The sequence below is a fragment of the Leopardus geoffroyi genome, chromosome C1, assembly GCF_018350155.1.
Source record: "Leopardus geoffroyi isolate Oge1 chromosome C1, O.geoffroyi_Oge1_pat1.0, whole genome shotgun sequence".
Taxonomy (NCBI): domain Eukaryota; kingdom Metazoa; phylum Chordata; class Mammalia; order Carnivora; family Felidae; genus Leopardus; species Leopardus geoffroyi.
Window position 1 is genome coordinate 139132182 of NC_059328.1, and position 21835 is coordinate 139154016.

The 21835-nt window shown below is 34.7% G+C and overlaps 1 protein-coding gene across 10 annotated transcripts in view; it reads right to left on the reverse strand.

The window, feature by feature from the left end:
• ORC4 (origin recognition complex subunit 4) overlaps nt 1–21835 on the reverse strand; it is an 82502-nt gene that overhangs the window by 55217 nt on the left and 5450 nt on the right. For 2 of the 10 annotated variants that reach the window (XM_045479738.1, XM_045479739.1), the window contains one exon: nt 13383–13463. The exons of 6 other annotated variants lie outside the window; for them this stretch is intronic. The gene's annotated coding sequence lies outside the window, so the exon portion shown is untranslated. Of the gene's footprint in view, nt 1–13382; nt 13464–17802; nt 18032–21835 lie in introns of those variants that run through there. 2 more of the 10 variants (XM_045479737.1, XM_045479743.1) reach the window with 2 other exon arrangements.

The following is a 21835-nucleotide window of genomic DNA, read 5'->3' on the forward strand; positions in this document are numbered from 1 at the left end:
ACCATGAGATCATGACCTGAGCCAAAGTCGATGCTTAACAGATTGAGCCACTCAGGTGCCCCTACAACTTAGGTTTTTAATATATATCTGTATTTTTAAGATAAAAAAACTTAACATTAGAAAGTAATACTTATTTATCACAGAAACTTTGGAAAGCCAATAAGGAGCCATGTGGATAAGGATCATTGAGCAAAATGAAATCAGAGAATACTTGTCCTTGCAATATCTAATAACGAAGAAATGTCCTGGGGGATGATGGGAAAATGGATTATGGAACCTAGGAAGCACCAGGAATCCTTCTCCACACCTAGAAAGCAACTGTACAGGGAAGAATCCAATATAAGTATTTTGGAACTCTAGAGTCTATTTACGGTTTTTAATATTCAGAGGAAGGCTTGGAAAGCAAATTGCCAATAATTTTGGTTAATTTCAGCTCCTTGCTCAGTAGCAGCTATCTATCCCCCACTACTGAGCCCAATGGTAGGCAACTATGAACCTGTTCCTTGAGCATCTTGCACATAGCTTATGGTGACAGACTGGTGACAAAGGGATCCTGTTGCCCAAATGTCAGGGATTTGTGTTGATGGTGGCTTTTCACCTCAGAAATAGAAAGAGATAGGTTGCCATTATTATTCCATTTCCCCTTATTGTTGGAAGTCCCTCTTTCTCCTGCAGGTATAACTTCCATGGGAATAAAAAGGCTAGTGCCCACTTTCCGTCCCTTTAGTTTTTTCTTCCTCTTTTCGGAAGCCAGAGATTACAGACTAGGATATTAAAAAGAAACTGTACAAATGAGGGGAATTAGAAAGTCATGATACATACCCAGGGAAAGGTGAAGGCTCACAGGGACCTGAGAAATCGTAATTTTATACCTCAAGCTGATTTTTGGCACAGAGACACACTACAACAATTAAAAAAGTAAAATAATAGACAAAGACAAAAAACCCCAGCAAACTTTGCAGAATAGGGATATCTTCTGATTTCTAGAATTGTAAATTATTAGATTCAAATGCTCACTTTTTAAATAGAAAATACCAGGTCATACAAAAAAAACGGGGGGGGGGGGAGCAAACACTTCTTTTTCAAGGGAATAGAGTCAGTAAAGTTACAAGGAGAAAAAAATTTTAATGGAGCCTACACTAGTAATGTGAGCAGGAACTGTAACACTGTATACCAAAGAAAGCATTTACAAGAGAAAACAGGTGAGAATATGTCCCATTTACTTAGTTTTAAAATTGTCCAAGTAGGTCAAAGACACAACAAAGAGTCTTTCCTACCCTGCAGATGAATAGGCTCCAAACTAGTTGGTGCAAAAAAAAACCCTCTCCCAGGTAAAACAAGTATTTGTTTAAAGAGTTCTATTTAAAATATTTATCTAAAACATGAGAATTAAATTTAGCTTAGATAATATTTAATATATAAATTGACATTAATACCTCCACTTGATCTGTGTTAGCTAGTCGTGTCATGTCACGACAGCAATCTAGGAGCCCTAAGAAAGAATGGGAAGTAAGTAAAAGATAGGGGTTACAAATTGCACCATGTTTATTCGTGTTCAGCTTTTTACTATATGAGTTAGGTGTGTGAGTCCAGTTGGATGGATAATGAACTTAAAGGTATTGTTATGACGTTTTAAAGGAAGATGAACTAATTCAAGTACTATGGTGGGGGGGGGGGGGAAGGACAGGTCAAGGACAAGGACAAGGAAAGAGAAAAACCAAAAATAAGTAGAACTTTAAAAATAAAGGTAGGAAAGAAAGATTTTTGAAAGAAATTTGTGCTATGGAGAAAACATTTTAAAAATGTTTAAAAATGTTTAAAAATCTCTGATTTTGTGTCTGAAAATGATGTATATTATCTATAAAAATCTTTATAAATATACAATTGACACTTATGAAGAAGACTTTCTAACACATATACCTATAAAGAGCAGAATGAGCTTTATTTATATCAATTTGTTAAAAATATAAAAACACCTTTACAATCGGCTTGGAAAAACACCCAATTTACATGAGAAAAGATGAAATTTACTAACAGAACTCCTACAAAATCTATGTAAAATTGGTGGATGGGACTGAAAATGAAAAACATACAATCATTATTTTTACAAGACTTTTTTTTTTTTTTTAAACAAAACTCCGAAGTTCCAGCAGAGAGGAGTATTACTTTGTGACGAGAACTCCTGGTTTAAAAAACAAAACAAAACAAAAAAAAAACTCCGATGAAGAAAAAAAATTGAAAATAATACCACTATCAATCTTTAATTTAGGTAAAAGTAAAAATACAAATTCTACTACTGCTTAGTGTCTAACTCAGTATGGCTGACATTTTTCAAAGAACAGTAAGAATGCACAAAACATTAGAACTCTGCCTCTCTTCAGTTAGAAAAATGTCCTTGATTGGATAAATAGTCAAATATTGTAAAACAAGAAATATTTTAGGAGAAATCTGTGGGCGGTTTCCACATTTTGTCATTATTCTTTAAGATGAAACTGAGGTTAGAATATATGTTTTTCAGCCAGCTAGAATTAGTTTCCACACTTATCTCTTGCCAGTTGGAGTGTTTGCAGCAAGGAAAAGATTAAAATAGAATTAAAGGAAGGGTTGAAGGTGGGAGAAATAAGGGACAAAATAGGTATAAATTCCAAGTTTACAGACTAGCAAACATATTGTTAGTAGTTCCTAAAAGGATCAAGTTGAAATGCTATCTATGATATTATGTGAATTTAGTAAGTCAAGTTAGGCAGAGCCTCTGGTGAGATGTTTCCTTGAGTTCCCCAGAGCTGAAGAGTAATCCCAAATAATCCCAAATAATTGTTTTTTTGTTGTTTCTAGATATAAGTCATCCACAGTAAAGTAACTAGTAACTCCTGACAACTTCTTAAATTTTTTCCTTCTTCATTTATTCTCAGGGAATAGAGGGGACACAATTTACTCAGAAACTCACTCAGGCTCAAATGAATTCAAAGTTTAATCATCTTTAGTATAATTACATAATGACATGCTATTCTCTTCACTGATATTAAAATGAAGGAAAAAATTCTATAATGTCTAATACTCAAAACTGACCAAATAATTCAGACTGAACGGTTTACAATTCTCCAGAAAAGCCATGCTCTCTCTTACCTTTTAGTTTTCAGTACTGCATAGCAATGTGCCTGGAACCACATATACACATGGAGACATATCCATACATGTACATATGTATCTATGTACATTTATGTGCATAGATACATACGGTACTTTGTAAAGTACTATTAGAATCTTCATATTAATGAATATGCCCACGGAGTTGTTTCTAAGAACACTGGTGGATGAGCAGTCAACAAAATAAGTAAATACTCTCATTGGTGCAGCCGCTGTGGAAAGCAGTGTGGAGGTTCCTCAGAAAATTAAAAATAGACCTACCCTATGACCCAGCAATAGCACTGCTAGGAATTTACCCAAGGGATACAGGAGTACTGATGCATAGGGGCACTTGTACCCCAATGTTCATAGCAGCACTCTCAACAATAGCCAAATTATGGAAAGAGCCTAAATATCCATCAACTGATGAATGGATAAAGAAATTGTGGTTTATATACACAATGGAATACTATGTGGCAATGAGAAAGAATGAAATATGGCCTTCTGTAGCAACATGGATGGAACTGGAGAGTGTGATGCTAAGTGAAATAAGCCATACAGAGAAAGACAGATACCATATGGTTGCACTCTTATGTGGATCCTAAGAAACTTAACAGAAACCCATGGGGGAAGGGAAGGGAAAAAAAAAAAAAAAAAGAGGTTAGAGTGGGAGAGAGCCAAAACATAAGAGACTGTTAAAAACTGAGAACAGGGGCGCCTGGGTGGCACAGTCGGTTAAGCGTCCGACTTCAGCCAGGTCACGATCTCGCGGTCCGGGAGTTCGAGCCCCGCATCGGGCTCTGGGCTGATGGCTCAGAGCCTGGAGCCTGTTTCCGATTCTGTGTCTCCCTCTCTCTCTGCCCCTCCCCCGTTCATGCTCTGTCTCTCTCTGTCCCAAAAATAAATAAACGTTGAAAAAAAAAAAAATTAAAAAAAAAAAAAAAAAACTGAGAACAAACTGAGGGTTGATGGGGGGTGGGAGGGAGGGGAGGGTGGGTGATGGGTACTGAGGAGGGCACCTTTTGGGATGAGCACTGGGTGTTGTATGGAAACCAATTTGACAATAAATTTCATATATTAAAAAAAAATACTCTCATTGGGAAAATCATAGGTTTAACAACACAAAATCTTCAGGTAAAAAAGGCATTTATAAGTTACTGCAACATTTTATGATTATTAACGATGAAACATCCCATATAAATATCAATTTTGTATTAGTGTAAAAGAAAATATTGAGAGAACTTCTTTAAAGCACACATTTTAAAATATATTCACTTTTGAATTATATAGGCTAATGAAAGACGCAACACACATTTGCAAATAATCTAGAAATCCTTTCAGCTTTTGAAATGCATTGTATCATTTTACCGGCATTGATTTAGCTTGTAACTTTATCCTAAATGTTATACTGGTCAATTATACTCTATTTTCTCTGAGCACATGGAATGTGACTAGAAATATGCTGAATAGAAAGAGGAATGAAGGCTGTGAATCAAAGCTAATATGCTTACTTAGGTGGATAAACAGCATAAAGACAACAAAGATTTGAATCAACAAAAACATCATTTTGTTTTGAATGGAGGAAGGTACCAAAAATAGGAGTCGATTTAAGACCTGGCTTCTAAAATCAGTGAGTAAGGAGAGAACACGTATAGATTTTTTTTTTTTGAAAAGTATATGGTATACTTTGTAGACAAAAAGTGTAATATTGTACAGTATTGTATTTGCTTGCAAGTGCAATTACTCCAGGGCATATGTTCATTTAAGAAGAATAATGAATAGAATCCTCCCCACTATTTAGTTTTTTTCCTTTGACATGTTCACAGATAAATTTATGTAAATGTAAATACGATATGCTACAACCTCAGTGAATCAATTAACAAATGTTAAACTACTTTTAGAAGAAAAAAAGACTGAAAACACTGCCTTTGGAAAAAAATTTTGAGAATTTCTAGAAATAACCCCATGTAAACCCAAAATCTTACAATTTATCCTAAAAACTTTAAGAACAGTTTGTTGTTTCTAATGAGACTCTTCAACGTGTGCAGGAAACACAGGGAGATCAAATTCCTATAATTTGAGTACTATGGCCCAAAATTATATTCTCCCATGGTGTTTGCTAATGAATATTAATGAATATACACTCCCTACACCCATCAGCATGCTTAGATAACTCTGCCATGACAGATAAAAATATAAGTTTAAACATTTATACTGTAATTATGTTTCCAAATAGTTGGATTTTTTTTAAAGGGAGAGAGTCCCCAAAAAGTTTTTTTTTTTTTTTTTTTTTTTTTTTTGCTTTAAAAGGACAGCTTAGAATTTTTTCTTATATAACATGGTACAAATTCAGAGGAAAACTTTATCTTTTTGACACTCCAAACCAGAATTCTCAGGAACTTACATTTTTCCTTGTACTGGAAAATAGCTGTTCATCATGATGACTTTAAGGCAATAAAATACCCAAAATGTCTTCATAAAAGTGATACTTATTTTTAGCAAGATCATCAAACATAACTCCCTCATTTTTACATAAGAAAAAAATGAGACACAAATTTACTCAGAGACCCAGTTGCAGGCATATTCAGGTTAAGAACTCAGGTGCAATAACATGTCTATCCTTTTCTGCAACCCATCCCCACCCACCCAAGGTTAAAGGGCTGTCAATGAGAGGACTAACTGATGATCAACTGTGGACAGACAGGTTCAAATATACTGTTTCCTATATTTGTGTCATTTTTTATACACCTCTTCTTATGTAAATACCATTCTCTATTCGGAAAAAAAAATGCTATTCTTTAATCAGTGACATAAGGAAAACAAAAATAAAAACCACTCTCATCGAAACAAAACTCCCAACAATAAACAAAAGCACTGGTCTGGTTAACTGGCTACAGGGAGCACTCACTCTTCTAGCTGAAAAAGTTCAAATACATTTGACCAATGAATTTCCTAATTCTTAAATAAGATAAAGGTAGCTCATGAAACCCACATTATTTCCTTGAAAAGGCATCAGATAAGCAAACACAGAATTCCCAACACTAGATCTGTGGTGCAATATGCTTGCTAATAAAAAATGGTCTTTTTGAAGTAAATACACACAAAAGCAAAGAGGAGTCTTTTCTCCCTTTGGAGCCAGACTACACTGCATAATTGTGAGACAAACCATTAGGCTCCTGTTTACAATAAAAAGAACAAATCTATACCATTAGGTAAGCTAAAAAGATGAGACGACCAGAATGTTGAAAAACTTCTGTTAAGACATAAAGCACACTGACTAAACAGAGGATATTATAACCCAGTATTTGTAAAAGACTTCCATAAAACCTAAGTTCTCTTAGGACCCTAGATTAACTATAAGATCTAAAGGAAGAGGCCAAAAACCATAAAAGAGATGAGGAAAATGAATGGTAAAGGAGTTTACCAATCTTTAATTTTTTTTGAGACACAGCATCAAAGTAAAAGTGGGGGAGATGAGGAAGAGGAGGGAGAGGGAGGGGGAGAGAGGGAGAGAGTATCCCAAGCAGGCTCCATGCTCAGCACAGAACCTGATGTGGGGCACAATCCCATGGTGCTGGGATGATGACCTGAGCCCAAATCAAGAGTTGGATGGTCAACCAATGAGCCACCCAAGTGTCCCTCTCCCCCCCTTTTTTTTCTACCAATCTCTAATTTTGAACTCAGCAGTTCTATTTATCCAACTCAAATGCACAAAACTATAATTCTCTACGTAAAGTGAGAGCTTTTTCAGAAGACAGGCATGCATAAGAGAAGGTCTCATACTCAAAATGCAAGGTTTTTCTTACAACCTAAAAGAAAATTTAGTAATTCCACTTTATTTTAACTAGCTTCCAAAATGGCCCTCAGTGGTTCTTAACTTCTAGTACGCTTATCTGTAACCAATCCACTACCACATTATAGAGCTGGCCAGTGTAACCAAGAGGATATTGTGAAATAATGGAGTGTGACTTCCGAGGATAGGTCTTGATTTCATTTAAACCACCTACTCTGAGGGAAGCTACCTGTCATGCAATGAAGTCCTGCAACTCTATGAACAGGTCCATATGGTAAGTAACCAAGCCTCTTATCAAGAGTCAGTAGAAACTTGCCAACCATGTGAGTGAACTATTCTCCAGCTCCTGTAAAGCTTTCAGATGACTGCAACCCCAACTAACATCTTGATTATAACTTCATGAGAGTTGAAGAACCACAACTATCCAACTAAGTTGCTCCTGAATTCATGACTGACAGAAACCGTGTGAAAAAAATGCTTGTTGTTTTAAAACACTACTGGTTGCAACTGTTGTGAAACAGTGTGCTACATAGCAACTGATAACCAATATTTCCTACTTAAGAATTTATAAAAAACACTAATAGTGATAATCCAATTATTAATAGAGAATTGATCATAAATAGTGTAAATTTCCCCTACCATAAAGAAAAATAAAAAACCCCACAAAATCCAGAGAAAAACTTTTGGTATTTTTGAGATAATAAAAAAATATTGATCTCAGGCCCTGGTTCCTGCACATACTCCTGAAACCCTTGTAATTTCCTCAGTGTTAAGAGCACTGGGAGCATTTTTTTGGTTCTAATATTTTATCTTTGACCCTGGTTCCTACACAGGGCTCCTGAAACCCTTGTAATTTCTTGATTGACAGGAGTCTCTTTTGTTCTAATGAGGCAGCTTTTAGTGGAATTGTGGATAGGTCCCGGTCACTAGAAAGAGGAAGCCATGATTCGAAGCTTGGAATTTTCAGCCCCACCCCTATTCTCTTGAGATGGGAGAACTGAAAATGGAGATGATGACAGATCATGCCTGTGTAATCATGCCTGTGTGATGAAGCTTCCCAAAAGTAAAAAAAAAAATCCCAAAAGTATGAAGTTCAATGAATTTCTGGGTTGGTGAACACAGGAGAGATTTAGGGAGAGTGGCATGCTCAGAGAGTACATTAAAGTCTACACCCCTTCCCACATTCCTTACCCTATGCATCTCATCCACCTGGCTGCTCCTGAGTCATGTCCTTTTATAATAAACTGCTAACCTAATAAATAAAATGTCTTTCTGCATTCTGTGAGCCACTCAATAGCAGGGGAACATTGGAACCTCTGATCTACAGCAGGTTAGTCAGAACAGGTGACAACTTCAACCTGTGACTGGCATATGGAGTGGGGGGCGGGGGAGTAGTTTTATAGGACTGAGCTCTTAAACTGTGGAATCAGATATGATCTCTAAGTAAACAATGTCAGAATTGAGATGAATTGGAGGCCACCCAGCTAGGGTCTGAGAATTGCTTGGTGGTGTGGGGAACACTCCCTCCAATACTTTTGTTGGAACTGGGTGCAGAACTACTTGGCATTAAACAAGCTTGCAAACTTATTATTAAAGAAACTAAATGTGAAATGTGTAATATTTAATTTAAAAAACTAAAAAAGTTTAAGTGAAAAAGTGCATAATGTAAAATAAAGGCAGAAAAATGACAAAATATTAACAAAACAAATAGTAAGAAAAGTAAAGGCAGAAAACATGAAAAAATCAGTAATCACAAAAGAAATGGGAAGGGTGCTCAAAACTTCGCACAAAAATAGCTATAGCACCAAGGAGTTCTAAAATTTAAATTTCTTTTTATGTTTATTTTGAGAGGGAGAGAGAGAGCGCGCGCTAGAATGCACACAAGCGGGGTGGGGCAGAGAGAAGGGCAGGGCAGAGAGAAGGAGAATCCCCAGCAGGCTATGCACCAGAAGTGAAGAGCCTAATGTGGGCTCGAACTCATGATCCATGAAATCATCATGACCTGGACAAGATCAAGAGTCGGATGCTTAACTGCCTGCGCCACCCAGGCAACCCTTGAAATTTAATTTTTAACCAATATTAAAAAAATAAGTTTATAGGGATTTAAACAATTCCAAAATCTAGAAAAAAAAAAGATATAGGCCTTCGTACTTTATTCTATGCACCTGATATAAGCTCTGTTAATAAAACTTGGCAAAAGGCAAAAAATATCATTGCAGATGAGGCTCACACAGAATTCATAAACAGAATAAAAGATTCTGGATCAAATATTCATTAGCCAGTAGTCCAATAAATAAAAAAAGGTATCTTTTAGAACGTAAAAGATAGGGGCGCCAGGGTGGCTCAGTCAGTTAAGCCTCTGACTTTTGATCTCAGCTCAGTCTTGATCTCAGAGTTATGAGTTCAAGCCCCATGTTGGACTTGGAAAAATCTGGTTCTTCAATTATAATACGATAGGTATCAAAACCCATTGTAAACGGTATTACAAATAAAATCATGAATATATCCACTATTACCACTAATACTTAATTCTAGAGAAATCAAGCAAGAGTAAGAAAACAAACAAATAAATAAAACTACAGGCCAATATCTCTGATGAAAACAGTTACAAAAAAAATATCAACAAAATAACAGCACTCCAAATCCAACAACACATTAAAAAGTCATTCACCATTACCAGGTGGAATTTATTTCAGGGATGCAAGGGTGGTTCAGTATTTACAATCAAATCAATCAACATAATACATCACATTAACAAGAGAAAGATATGAACCATAGGATAATCTCAGGAAATGCAGAAAAAACACTTGACAAAGTAACACATCCATTCATGATAAAAACTCTCAACAAAGTTGGTTTAGATGAAACCCATCTCAACATAATAAAGGTCATATATGAAAAACCCACACCTCACATATTCTGTGGGGGAAAGACTGAGAGCCCTTTCTCTAAGGTCAGAAATAAGACAAGGATGTCTACTGTCAACACTTTTATTCAACATAGTACTGGAAGTCCTAGCCACAGTAATCAGACAAGGAAAACAAATAAAAGGAATCCAAATTGTTAAGGAAGAAGTAAAACTTTCACTTATTTGCAGATAGCATGGTATTAATATAGAAAACCCTAAGACTCCACCAAACCATTAGAACTGATAAATGAAAAAAAAAAAAAAAAAAAAAAAAAAAAAGATAAATGGATTTAGGAAAGTCACAGAATACAAAACTAACATACAAAAATCTGTTGCATTTCTATACACTAATAATGACATAACAAAAAGAGAAATTATGAAAACCATCCTGTTTACAATTATACCAGGATGAATAAATTACCTGGGAATAAACATAAGAAAGTGAAAGACCTATACTCTGAAAACCATAAAACACTGACTAAAGAAATTGAAAATATACGTTAATGGCCTGAAAGAATTAATACTGTTAAAGTGTACATACTACCTAAAGAATTCTATAATAGATTGAATACAAATTCCTATCAAAACATCAACAGGATTGCTCACAGAACTAGGACAAATAATACTAAAATTTGTATGGAATCACAAAATAACTGAATAGTCAAATCAATCTTGAGAAAGAACAAAGCTGGACATACAATAACCCCAGATTTCAAGGTATACTACAAAGCTGTAATAATCAAAATGGTATGATACTGGCACAAATATAAACAGATCAACAGAACAAAACAAAGTCTAGAAATAAACCCATGCTTTTATAGTGAATTACTCTATGACAAAGTCGGCAGGACTATACAATGGGGAAAAGACAATCTCCTCAACAAATTGTGCTCAGAAAACTGGACAGCTACATGCAAAAGAATGAAATCAGACCACTTTCTTGCACCATATTCAAAAAATAAACTAAAAATGGATTAAAGATCTAAATGGGAGACATGAAATAATAAAATTCCTAGATGGAAACATAGGCAGTAATTTCTTTGATGTTGGCCATAGAAACATTTTTCTAGGTATGCTTCCTCTGGTAAGGGAAACAAAAGCAACATTAAAGTAGCAGGACTACACCAAAACAAAAAGCTTTTGCATAGCAAAGAAAACCATCAACACAACTAAAAGACAATCTACTGAATGGGAGAAGATATTTGCAAAGGACATATATCTGATAAACGATTAATTTCCAAAATATATAAAGAAATGACACAACTCAAACCAAAAGAACATAATCCAAACAAAAAGTAGGCAGAGGACTAGAACAGACATTTTTCCAAAGACATACACAATCACCAACAAACACATGAAAAGATGCTCAGTATCACCAATCACCAGGGAAATGCAGATTAAAACCACAATGAGATATCACTTTATACCTGTCAGAATGGCTAAAATCAAAAACACAAGAAACAATAAGTATTGGTGAAGAGGTGGAGAAAAAAGAACCTCGTACACTACTGGCATGAATGCAAACTTGTGCAGCCACTGTGTAAACAGTGTGGAGGTTCCTCAAGAATGAAAAATACAATTACCAAGGATCCAGCAATTGTACTAATAGGTAATGACCAAAAGACTACGAAAACACTAATTAAAAAAGATATATGAATCCCTATGCTTGCTGCAGTATTATTTATAATAGCCAAGATATGGAAGCAATCCAAGTGTCCATCCATACATGAATGCATAAAGAAATTGTTATGTACATACATATTGAAATACACATAAACACACACATATAAAGGGACATCACTAAGCCATAAAGAAAAAGTGAGAACTTGCTATTTGCAACAATATGGATGAACCCAGAAGGTATAATGCTAAGTGAAATAAGTCAATCAGAGAAAGACAAGTATCATAAAACTTCGTGCATATGTGGAATTTAGAAACAAGGAAAAAAAAGTCAAAAAATCAAACTCTTAAGTACAGAGAACAAACTGGTGGTTGCCAGAGGGTAGGTGGGTTAGAGGATGGTTCAAATAGTCTTAACAGAGATTAAGACTGCACTTATCTTGATGAGCACTGAGAAAGGTACAGAACTGCTGAATCATATTACACACTTGAAACTAATAACTGTATGTTAATTACATTTGAATAAAAAAATTGAGGAAGAGAACAAAGTGAATTTCATCTTTAAAATATAGTTCTTTCCCATTAAAACTAAATTTAAAAAGATTAAGTGAGATACTATTTTGGAACACAAAGTAAAATGAGTTAAGGTATTGGTAAGGCTGTGATTAATTGAAGCAACACAAAATAATGGTACAAACACATCTTTACTAGAAGGCTCAATTTAATACAGACTTTGATCCTGCAATTCCACTTGCAGGAATTTACTCAAAAAAAATAATTACAGGTATATACAGATACCTAGCTATAAAGATGTTTAATATAATTCTGATTATAAAAAGGAAAAATTAAATAGCTAGTGGTAGGAAGTTAATTAACTACATCACTATACACACACAATGAAAAACTTCAACTACAGTCTTCACTAATTTGATCTTAAAGTAAAAACAAACAGAACCAGAAATTTTTATTCAAAAAGGATCAAGGTTCTGTCCAGCATGTAAAGAGCTTGGAGGTTGACACTCTTCTCTTAATAGCAAGAAAAAACTTGAACAAACTGAAAAACAACAACTCTTCTCAGATCTGTAGGAATGAGGTCAGAGGGCACTGTGTCTTCCAATATTAGACACAGGCAGATATAGAGAATCATAGCTTACTGGAGCAGAAGCCCAGGTACAGAGACTGCACTGGAGGCAGTTCCAAAGTATACGAAATTAGAATGTGACTGACAATTTGCTAGAGGTTCAATGTTAAAAGCTTAAGAGTTAAAAACTCCAGGAGGGCCAGTCTTAGGGAAGACACCACACTTATTCTGAGTTTTACCTCCAAGTACCCTTTCAGGTTCTCTAGACACTTCTGATCTTCTAACAAGGATCAGAAAAAATTTCCTCCTGTTGCAACAGGGATACGGGAAAAGTAGACACACTGAAATATATCTAGAGCATTCTGTCCTCTTTAACAAGGCTTGCCTGCAAAGCAAATTATTTTACCAGAGTCCAGCTCTCTTAGGGAAGGGAAATACCCAACTCTAGCCCCTTCTTCCCTTCATGACTCCCCTAAAGGGGTAATGTGTGTGTGTTACTTGTTGAGGGTGGGGGAATCTGAGAAGTACCTGTATAGGTACTATGTTCAGGGGCATTGGCTCTCTTACACACAAAACTGAGACCTAATTACAGGAATATATGATGCTTCTCCTCCCTCAACATCTTCCCACCACATTAACAGGGCTCCTGTATTAAAGTAGGAGTTTACAAGTGAAAGAACTCTCAGACCTTGTTTATGAAATCTCTAGGGAATTCCAAAGAAAACAGTTGGAGACAAAAGCAAGAACACAAGAAGAAATTTTAGTTTCTGACACCTAAGGGTGCAGCAAACAATAAACACAACCTAATTTTAAGCTGAATAAACATAAAAATCTCACACTAAAGACTTACTTACCTCAGTTCTTTACAGACAGTACATCATTTCTGGCTTTCAACAAAATGTTACAAGGCACACTAAAAGGAAAAAAGACATAGCCTGAAAAGACAAAACGAGGCTCAGATGTGACTAAGATTTTGGAATTAGCAGACTGGCAGTATAAAACAACTACAACTAACATGTTAAGGGCTCTAATGGAAAAAGCAGGTATCATGCAATTACAAACAAGCATTGTAAGCACAGATGGAATTTCTAAGAATGAATCAAGAGGAAACAGCAAAAATCAAAACCCCTAAAACAGAAATAAAGAATGCTTTGATATGCTTAACAGTATAGCATATACTATCCTTTATAAAGGATCGGAGTAAGGAATTAGGAATACTCTATTGCATGATACTTTTGCTAACCATTAAAAGGTATAGTGTTTTTTGAAAATGGGTTTGGATTGCTTATACATGTATACTGCAAACTCTAAATAACCACTGAGAACAAAAAATATAATTTATAGCCTGAGAAGGAGAGAGCAAAAAACTCTGAAATAATGTAAAATGCATGGTTATAACCACAGAAGGCAGAAGAAAGAGTGAAGGACAAAAAAAAAGAAAGAACAAGAGCAACAAAGGGAAAACAGCAATAAATTTGGTAGATATTAATCCTGCTATGTCAGTGAGTACTTTAAACAGCGGTCAAAGTAAATACACCAAGTAAAAAAAGAGACTATCAGAGTGAGCAGAAAAACAAGACTCAACTATATGTTGTCTGCAAGAAACCTACTTTAAATCAAATGACATAGATTAAAGTACAAAGACAGATAAAGATATACACTAATCAAAAAGCTGAAGTAGCTATACTAATTTTGGATAGCGCAAATTTCAAAGCAGGCAGGCATATCAGGAAGAAAGAGAATTACATAATGATAAAGTAGTTAATTCTCCAATAAGACAATACTACTTAATGTGTGCATGTTCAACAGAAAGTCAAAATTCATGAAGCAAAAAAATGATACAAATGCAAGAAAAAATTGATGAATCACTCTTATACTTGGAGACATCAATATCCCCCTATCAGTAATTGATAGAAAATCAGAGAAGACCTACCTGAACTGGACAGTACCATGAGTCAAATGGATCTGATATTTATAGAATACTGCATTCAACAAGAGCAGAAAACACATTCTTCTGAAGCTCACATGGCACATTCACCAATCACATTCTAAGCCATAAAATATTCAAATTTAAAACAACAGAAATCAGATAAAGCATGCTCTATCATGATGAAATTAAACTAGAAACAAAAAATAAAAAGATACCTGGAAAATCTCACCAAAAGGAGATTAAATAACACATTCCTAAAAAAAAAAATAATACATGTGCCTAAGAAGAAAAAACAAGAAAAATAAAAATTGGGAATGAAATGAAAAAGAATACAGAACTTAACCAAATAAAGAGATGCAGCAAAAGAAATCCTTAGAGGACAATTTATAGCACTGAACACATATACTAGAACAGGAAAAAACCTAAAACTCAATAATCTAAGTCTGTACCTTAAGAAATTAGAAAAAGCAAACCAAAACCATGCAAATGAAATAATACAAATTAGAGTAGAAATCAATCAGGAAAATCAACAAAATAACTGGCTCAGTTTAAATTTAAAATTATAAACATCTTGCCAGGCTAAGAACAAAATATTTTAAAAAGATAAGACACAAATGACTAATAGAAATGAAAGCAAGGCTATCAGCACCGATCCTTTAAACATTAAAATGGTAATAAGGCAAAATTATGAACAACATCTCTGCCCATAAATTTGATCCCTAGATGAAATGGACCATTTCTTTGAAAGGCACAATCTAACAAAATGTATGCAAGAAAAATAATCTGAATATGTTTATATGTATTAAAGAAATCGAGTCAATAAATAACCTTCCAAAACAGAAACCATCAGGCCCAGATAGGTTCACTGGTAAACTCCACCAAACATTTAAGGAACAAATGATAGTAATTCCCTACTAATGATAAGTCTCTTCCAGGAAATAAAGGTGAATGAATACATTCTAACTAATTGTATGAGGTAAGCATTACCTTAATAGGAAAACCAGACAATGACATTACAAGAAAGGAAAACTACATACCAATATCTCTCATGAATACAGATGCAAAAATTCTCAACAAAGTAGTAGTGAACTAAATCACACAATACATAAAAATAAGTGGGATTCATTCTAACTATGCCAGACTCATTCACCATTCCTAAAACAAATGATTAATCCATAACAACAATAGAATAAAAGAAGAAAAATATGATTTTGTCAAGAGATGCAGAAAAAGCATTTCAGAAAATCGAATACCAATTCAAAAATACATCAGGACTAGAAGGGAATTTCTTTAATGCTAAAAACATCTAAAAAATATATCTACAGCTAACACCATTTTTAATAGTGAGAAATTACATGATTTCCCACTCAGATCAAGAAGGATCACCACTGGTATTCAAAATGATACTTGAACACTTAGCTAATGCAGTAAGACAAGAAAAGGAAATAAAATGTATACAGATAGGGAGGAAGAAATAAAATCATCTCTTTGTAGATGGTAAGATCATGAATGGAGAAAATCCCAAAGAATACACATACACTATTGGAATTAATAAACTACTGAAGCAAAGTTGTAGGATACAAGGTTAATATACCAATGTCAACTACTTTCTACATGAGGAAAACTAAAAAAATCTGATTAAAAAAAATCAAAGTGGACCTAAATACATGAACAGATATTCCATTTACACGGATAAAAAGACTCAGTATTGTTATTATGTCAGTTCTTTCAATCTTAATCTATAGATTCAATGAAATCCCAATCAAAATTCTAAAGTTATTCTGTAGATATAAACTGATTTTAAAGTTTACGTGGAAAGGAAAAAGACACAGAAGAGCCAATATGATATTGCAAGAGAACAAAGTTGGAGGTCAGAAACTACCCTACTACAAGACTTACTATAAAGCTAAAGTAACATATACAATTGACCCTTGAGCAACAAGGGTTAAACTGCTTGGATCCACTTATACACAAACATTTTTTTTTTCTTTTAATAAATATAGTACAATACTGTAAGTGTATTTTCTCTTCCTTATGATTTTCTTAACATTTTCTTTTTTCTAGGTTATTTTAAGAATATAGCATATATCACATATAACATACAAAACAGGTATTATCAACTGTTTATGTTATCAGTAGTTACGACTTCCAGTCAACAGTAGGCTATTTGTGAAGTTTTGGGAGGAACTAAAAGTTACACACTCATTTTAAACTGTACAGGCAGTTGCAACCCTAAAACTTGTGTTGTTCAAGGGTCAACTGCAGAGTGTAGTAATGGTGAAAAAATAGAAAAATAAATAAATAAAACAAAATAGAAACCCAGATATAGACTCACAAAAATATTTTTGACAAAGAAGAGAAGATAATTCAAAAGATAAAAGTCTAAAGGTACTGGAACTGGACATCCACAGGTAAAAAACTGAGTTGACAGAGCACTTAAACCTCACAAAAATTAAATGTAACATACACCTATACATTAAACACAAAACCGTAGAACTTCTAAAAAGGAACACAGAAAAAAATCTGTGTGACTTTGTGTCTGGCAATGAATTTTTAGGTACAACACCAAAAGCACAATCTAGGAAAGAAAAATTGATAAACTGAATTTTAAATTAAAAACTTTTGCTCTATAAAAGACACTGTTAAGAGAATGAAGACAAGCCACAGACTGAGAAAAAAATACTTGCAAAACACAGATTTGATAAAAGACTGGTATACAAAACATACAAGAACATTTAAACAATAAAATGGAAAAAAAGCAACCCAGTTAAAAAAATGGACAAAAGATCTGGACACCTTACCAAATAAAATATATAGGTGATAAGCATATGAAAAGATGCTCAGTATTATATGTCACTAGAAAATTGCATATTAAAACAATGATATTTCTGCTCTATACCTGATAGAATGTCTAAACCCAAAAAATGATGACATCAAATGCTGGTGAGGACATACAATAATAAGAACTGATTCACTGCAGACTAGAATGTAAAATGGTACATCTACTTTGGAAGAGTTTGGCAGTTTCTTACAAAATGAAGCATACTCTTACCACACAATCTGGAAATCAGACAAGTTGGTATTTATCCAAATGAGTTAAAGACTTATGTCCATACAAAACCTGCACCAGATTGTTTGTAACAATTTTATTCATAACTATGAAAAAGTGGAAACAACAAAGATATCCTTTAATAGGTAAATGGATCAACAAACTGTGATACATCCATAAGATGAAATATTATTTGCTGCTAAGAAGAAATGAGCTATCAAGACATGAGAAGAAATGAAGGAAAGTTAGACACATATTGCTAGGAGCAAAGGACAATTTGAAAAAGGATACACACTGTATCATTCCAGCTCTATGGATGGAAAAGGCTAACCTATGGAGATACTCAGAAAGATCATGGTTGCCAAGAATTCAAGAGAAGGGAAAATGGGTGGAGCACAGAAGACTTTTAGGACAGCTAAATGATTTTCCTGTGATACTGTCACAGTGGATATATGTCATAATACATTTCTCAAAACGTGTAATGTACAACTCACAGAGTAAACCTTAATCTAAACTATGAGCTTTTCTTAATACTAATGTATCAATACTGGTCCATCAATGGTAACAAACATACCACTCTAGGCAAGAAGCTAATAATAAGGTAAACTGGGTTAATGCTAGGGGACCCAGGCCAGTAGGAATATATGGAAAATTGTTGTACTCTCAAGTTAATTTTTCTCTAAACCCTTAAACTGCTCTAAAAAAGTTTATTAATAAAAAAAAATCCAAAAGATAGGAAGAAATGATCAAAAGTCACAATTCTTACTCTTCCATGTGGACAACTATGGTGACCCCAAAAACATGCAAAAATACACACTCAAAACTGCTTTACTCTTTTTAATGATAATTTGTGAAAAACAGAGATGAAAACACAAACTTACAGAAGATTTGTGAAAATGAAATGTAAGTACCAAAAACATAGTTTCAAGTTACTAACACAGATTATAAAATGAAGTAAAATTTTCTGTAAAGTAAAACATATAGACAAAATCTGTTTTAGCAAAATATGACCGTACAGAAATGTTTGCAAAACGATAATGGTAATTCATAGGAAATATTAGCTACTTTAAAAATGCTTTAGGGGGCGCCTGGGTGGCGCAGTCGGTTAAGCGTCCGACTTCAGCCAGGTCACGATCTCGCGGTCCGGGAGTTCGAGCCCCGCGTCAGGCTCTGGGCTGATGGCTCAGAGCCTGGAGCCCGTTTCTGATTCTGTGTCTCCCTCTCTCTCTGCCCCTCCCCTGTTCATGCTCCGTCTCTCTCTGTCCCAAAAATAAATAAACGTTGAAAAAAAAAAAATTAAAAAAAAAAAATGCTTTAGGGGCACCTGGATGGCTCACTTGGTTGAGCGCTGACTTCAGCTCAGGTCATGATCTCAGGGATCATGAGTTCCAGCCCTGTGTAGGCTCTGTGCTGACAACTCAGCCTGGAGCCTGCTTCTAATTCTGTCTCCCTCTCTCTCTGCTCCTCCCCTGCTTACGGGCAGGTGCTCTCTCTCTCTCAATCTCTCTCTCTCTCTCAAAAATAAAACATGAAAAACACATACTTACACACACACATGAGTAAAAATACTTTAAAACTAATTTATCTGGTGCGCCTGGGTGGCTCGGTCGATTGAGCACCTGACTTCATTCAGCTCAGGTCATGGTATTTCAGTTCCTGAGTTCAAGACCTGCATTGGCCTCCCTGCTGTCATCACAGAGCCCGCTTCAGATCCTCTGTCTCCCTCTCTCCTTGCCCCTTCCCTGCCTCGCACACACACACTCTCTCTCAAAAATTAACAAACACAAAAAGTAAGAATATTTATATACAAAAATAAGAAAAATTGTTATAGTTTGTTCTTGTCAACACTGATCATGGCACTATTTAGGAACATAACTCCCAGAGGCTGGCAGGTTATTTCTACAATATAAAGCAAATATACACAGTACTATTTTGTAATAGTATGTAATATACTGGAAAGATATTAGTTACATATTATTTCTTTTAAAAGTACACAAGGGGCACTGGGGTGGCTCTTGATTTCAGCTCAGGTCATAATCTCATGGTTTGGGAGTTCAAGCTCCAGGTCAGGCTCTACACTGACAGTATGGAGAGTACTTGGGGTTCTCTCTCCCATTCTCTCTGCCCCTCCCATGTCCTCTCTCTCTCAAAATAAACATTTTCTTAAAAATAAAAGTACACGGCAAAACTTTATGATCTGACTGTTAATAAATCCATAGAAACAGATTAAAAGGACTAAAATTACATAAATCAACATCTTAGAATTGTTTCCAGGTGCAGGAATAACAGATTATTTTCATTTTTTCTCACCACTTTTACACTGAATGTATTACCTTTTTGGAATTTTAAAAAATCATGTTGCACATTTAAATCAAGTAATATATAATTTGACTATATAAAATTTTCAGTGCTAGGACAATAAACATTTTATTTTAGCTTCTAAACATGTTACACATGTAAAATTCGTTTCAACCTAAGTTTAATACATGATACCCATCAGACATTGCATCAGGATGATGCTATATATAACACATTGGGCAGAGGTCTAATAGTTATTAGAGACACAGCTTTTAGAGAAAATACATTGCTTTTTACTCATTGTAAAGTAAGTTGACTAAAACATACACAAACCTAGAAGTGATTACTTTAAGAAAACAATATAAGGTGACATTTCTGGGTCATCTATATTAAAAAATGTCTATTTTTACAATGGTGGCAAGATGCGAGAAAGTGAGAATGTGTAGGCACACCAAAAGAAAAGCTAACATACTTAGACCTTTAATCTTGTCAAATCTGATCTCAATCTTTTGGTCAAAACTTCATACTAATCTGTCACATTATTCAAGGAAGAAGTAAAATATCTAAGATTTTATTGTGTTTTTAAGGGACATTGGGATGAGAAGGGACATTGGGAAAAGAATATACTATTAAGGGGAAGAAGAAATCAGGAAAAACTAGCAACCCCAAAAGATGCTTCTTTGAAGATAAGCACCTGGGAAAAATCTGGAGTGAAATGGGGTAATAAAACTGAAATAGAAGGATGAGGAACAATTGTCAGTTCCAGACTTCACCCATTTCCTAGTTTATAATCTTCAACTTGCATCTTATTTTCTCATTTAAGCACTTCATAAAACACAGTCTCATCAGCCAATCCGCTTCAAATAGAATAAACACATAACAAGGTCACTTAATAATCAGTATTTTAATTTGCAATAGAATTCATTTACAAAGCCATCTCTCCAAAATCTACATTCCTAAAACAGTTAAAATTAAAATGGAAGCCTCTATCCCACTCCATCAGAAGACAAGAGATTCTACAGAGAGTAAGAAAAGGACTTTACATTGGGAGATACCAGACACAACAGAAGGCGAGGATATCATATAAAAAAAAATCAAATGTTGTGATTCTTGTGCTGTTTTCAGCTGGTTCTCAAACCCCTGGCAATCAGGCTTATGCCTTCTGTGAACAGGGTTTCTCATAATAGGCACTAATGACATTTCGAACTAATGCTTTGCTGTGAGTGGCTGTCTTATGCATTATAGGATGTTCAACAGCATCTGCAGCATCTATCCACCAGTTTTCAATTGCAACTCTTGATAATCAAATATGTCTCTGGACATTGCCAAATGTCTTCTGGGAGTCATATTGTCACAGCTGAGAACCACTGACAGGAAAAGGCAAAAGATTAGAGGCAAAAGATTAGAAAATTCTCCTCATTGGGTTCTTATTAGCCCAAGAGAAAAGGCTTTCAAATGAATAAAAAGTTGATGTCGGTGATCCCCCCACAAATATGCTCCAGACATATCCTTCCAGTGAGAACCATTAATAACTAGCAAGCCTCAGCCAAATTCACAGCCTGAAATAGCTTCCTGATGCCCTTTACATAAATTTGAACACACAACCAAGAATCACAAGACAGCTGAGGAAAACTTCTAAGATGAAAGCCTCTGAAACATCCTAACAGAAAGAATAACTTAGAGAAAACCGAGTAAGTAGGGAGAAATAAACTTCAAAAAATTAAATTAAATGCTTAACTCAATTAAACATTCAAAACTTCAATTAAATCCATAAAGAGAAAAAATATCAGGATGCCATTTTAAAAATGCAGAGATCAAAAAAGGTATTGGAAATTAAAAATATAACAACAAAAATTAAAGTCTCAAATATTTAAAAAATCAAGCAAGTTTCCAAAAAGCTGTAAAGCAAGACTGGAAGATGATTTTAAAAATGGGAGAAAAGAAACAGCTCTAAGAGTGTAATATCTAATTGCAGCTTCAGAACCAAAAATAGAGGTAAGAATATTACAGGACGAGTATCAGAAACTTTC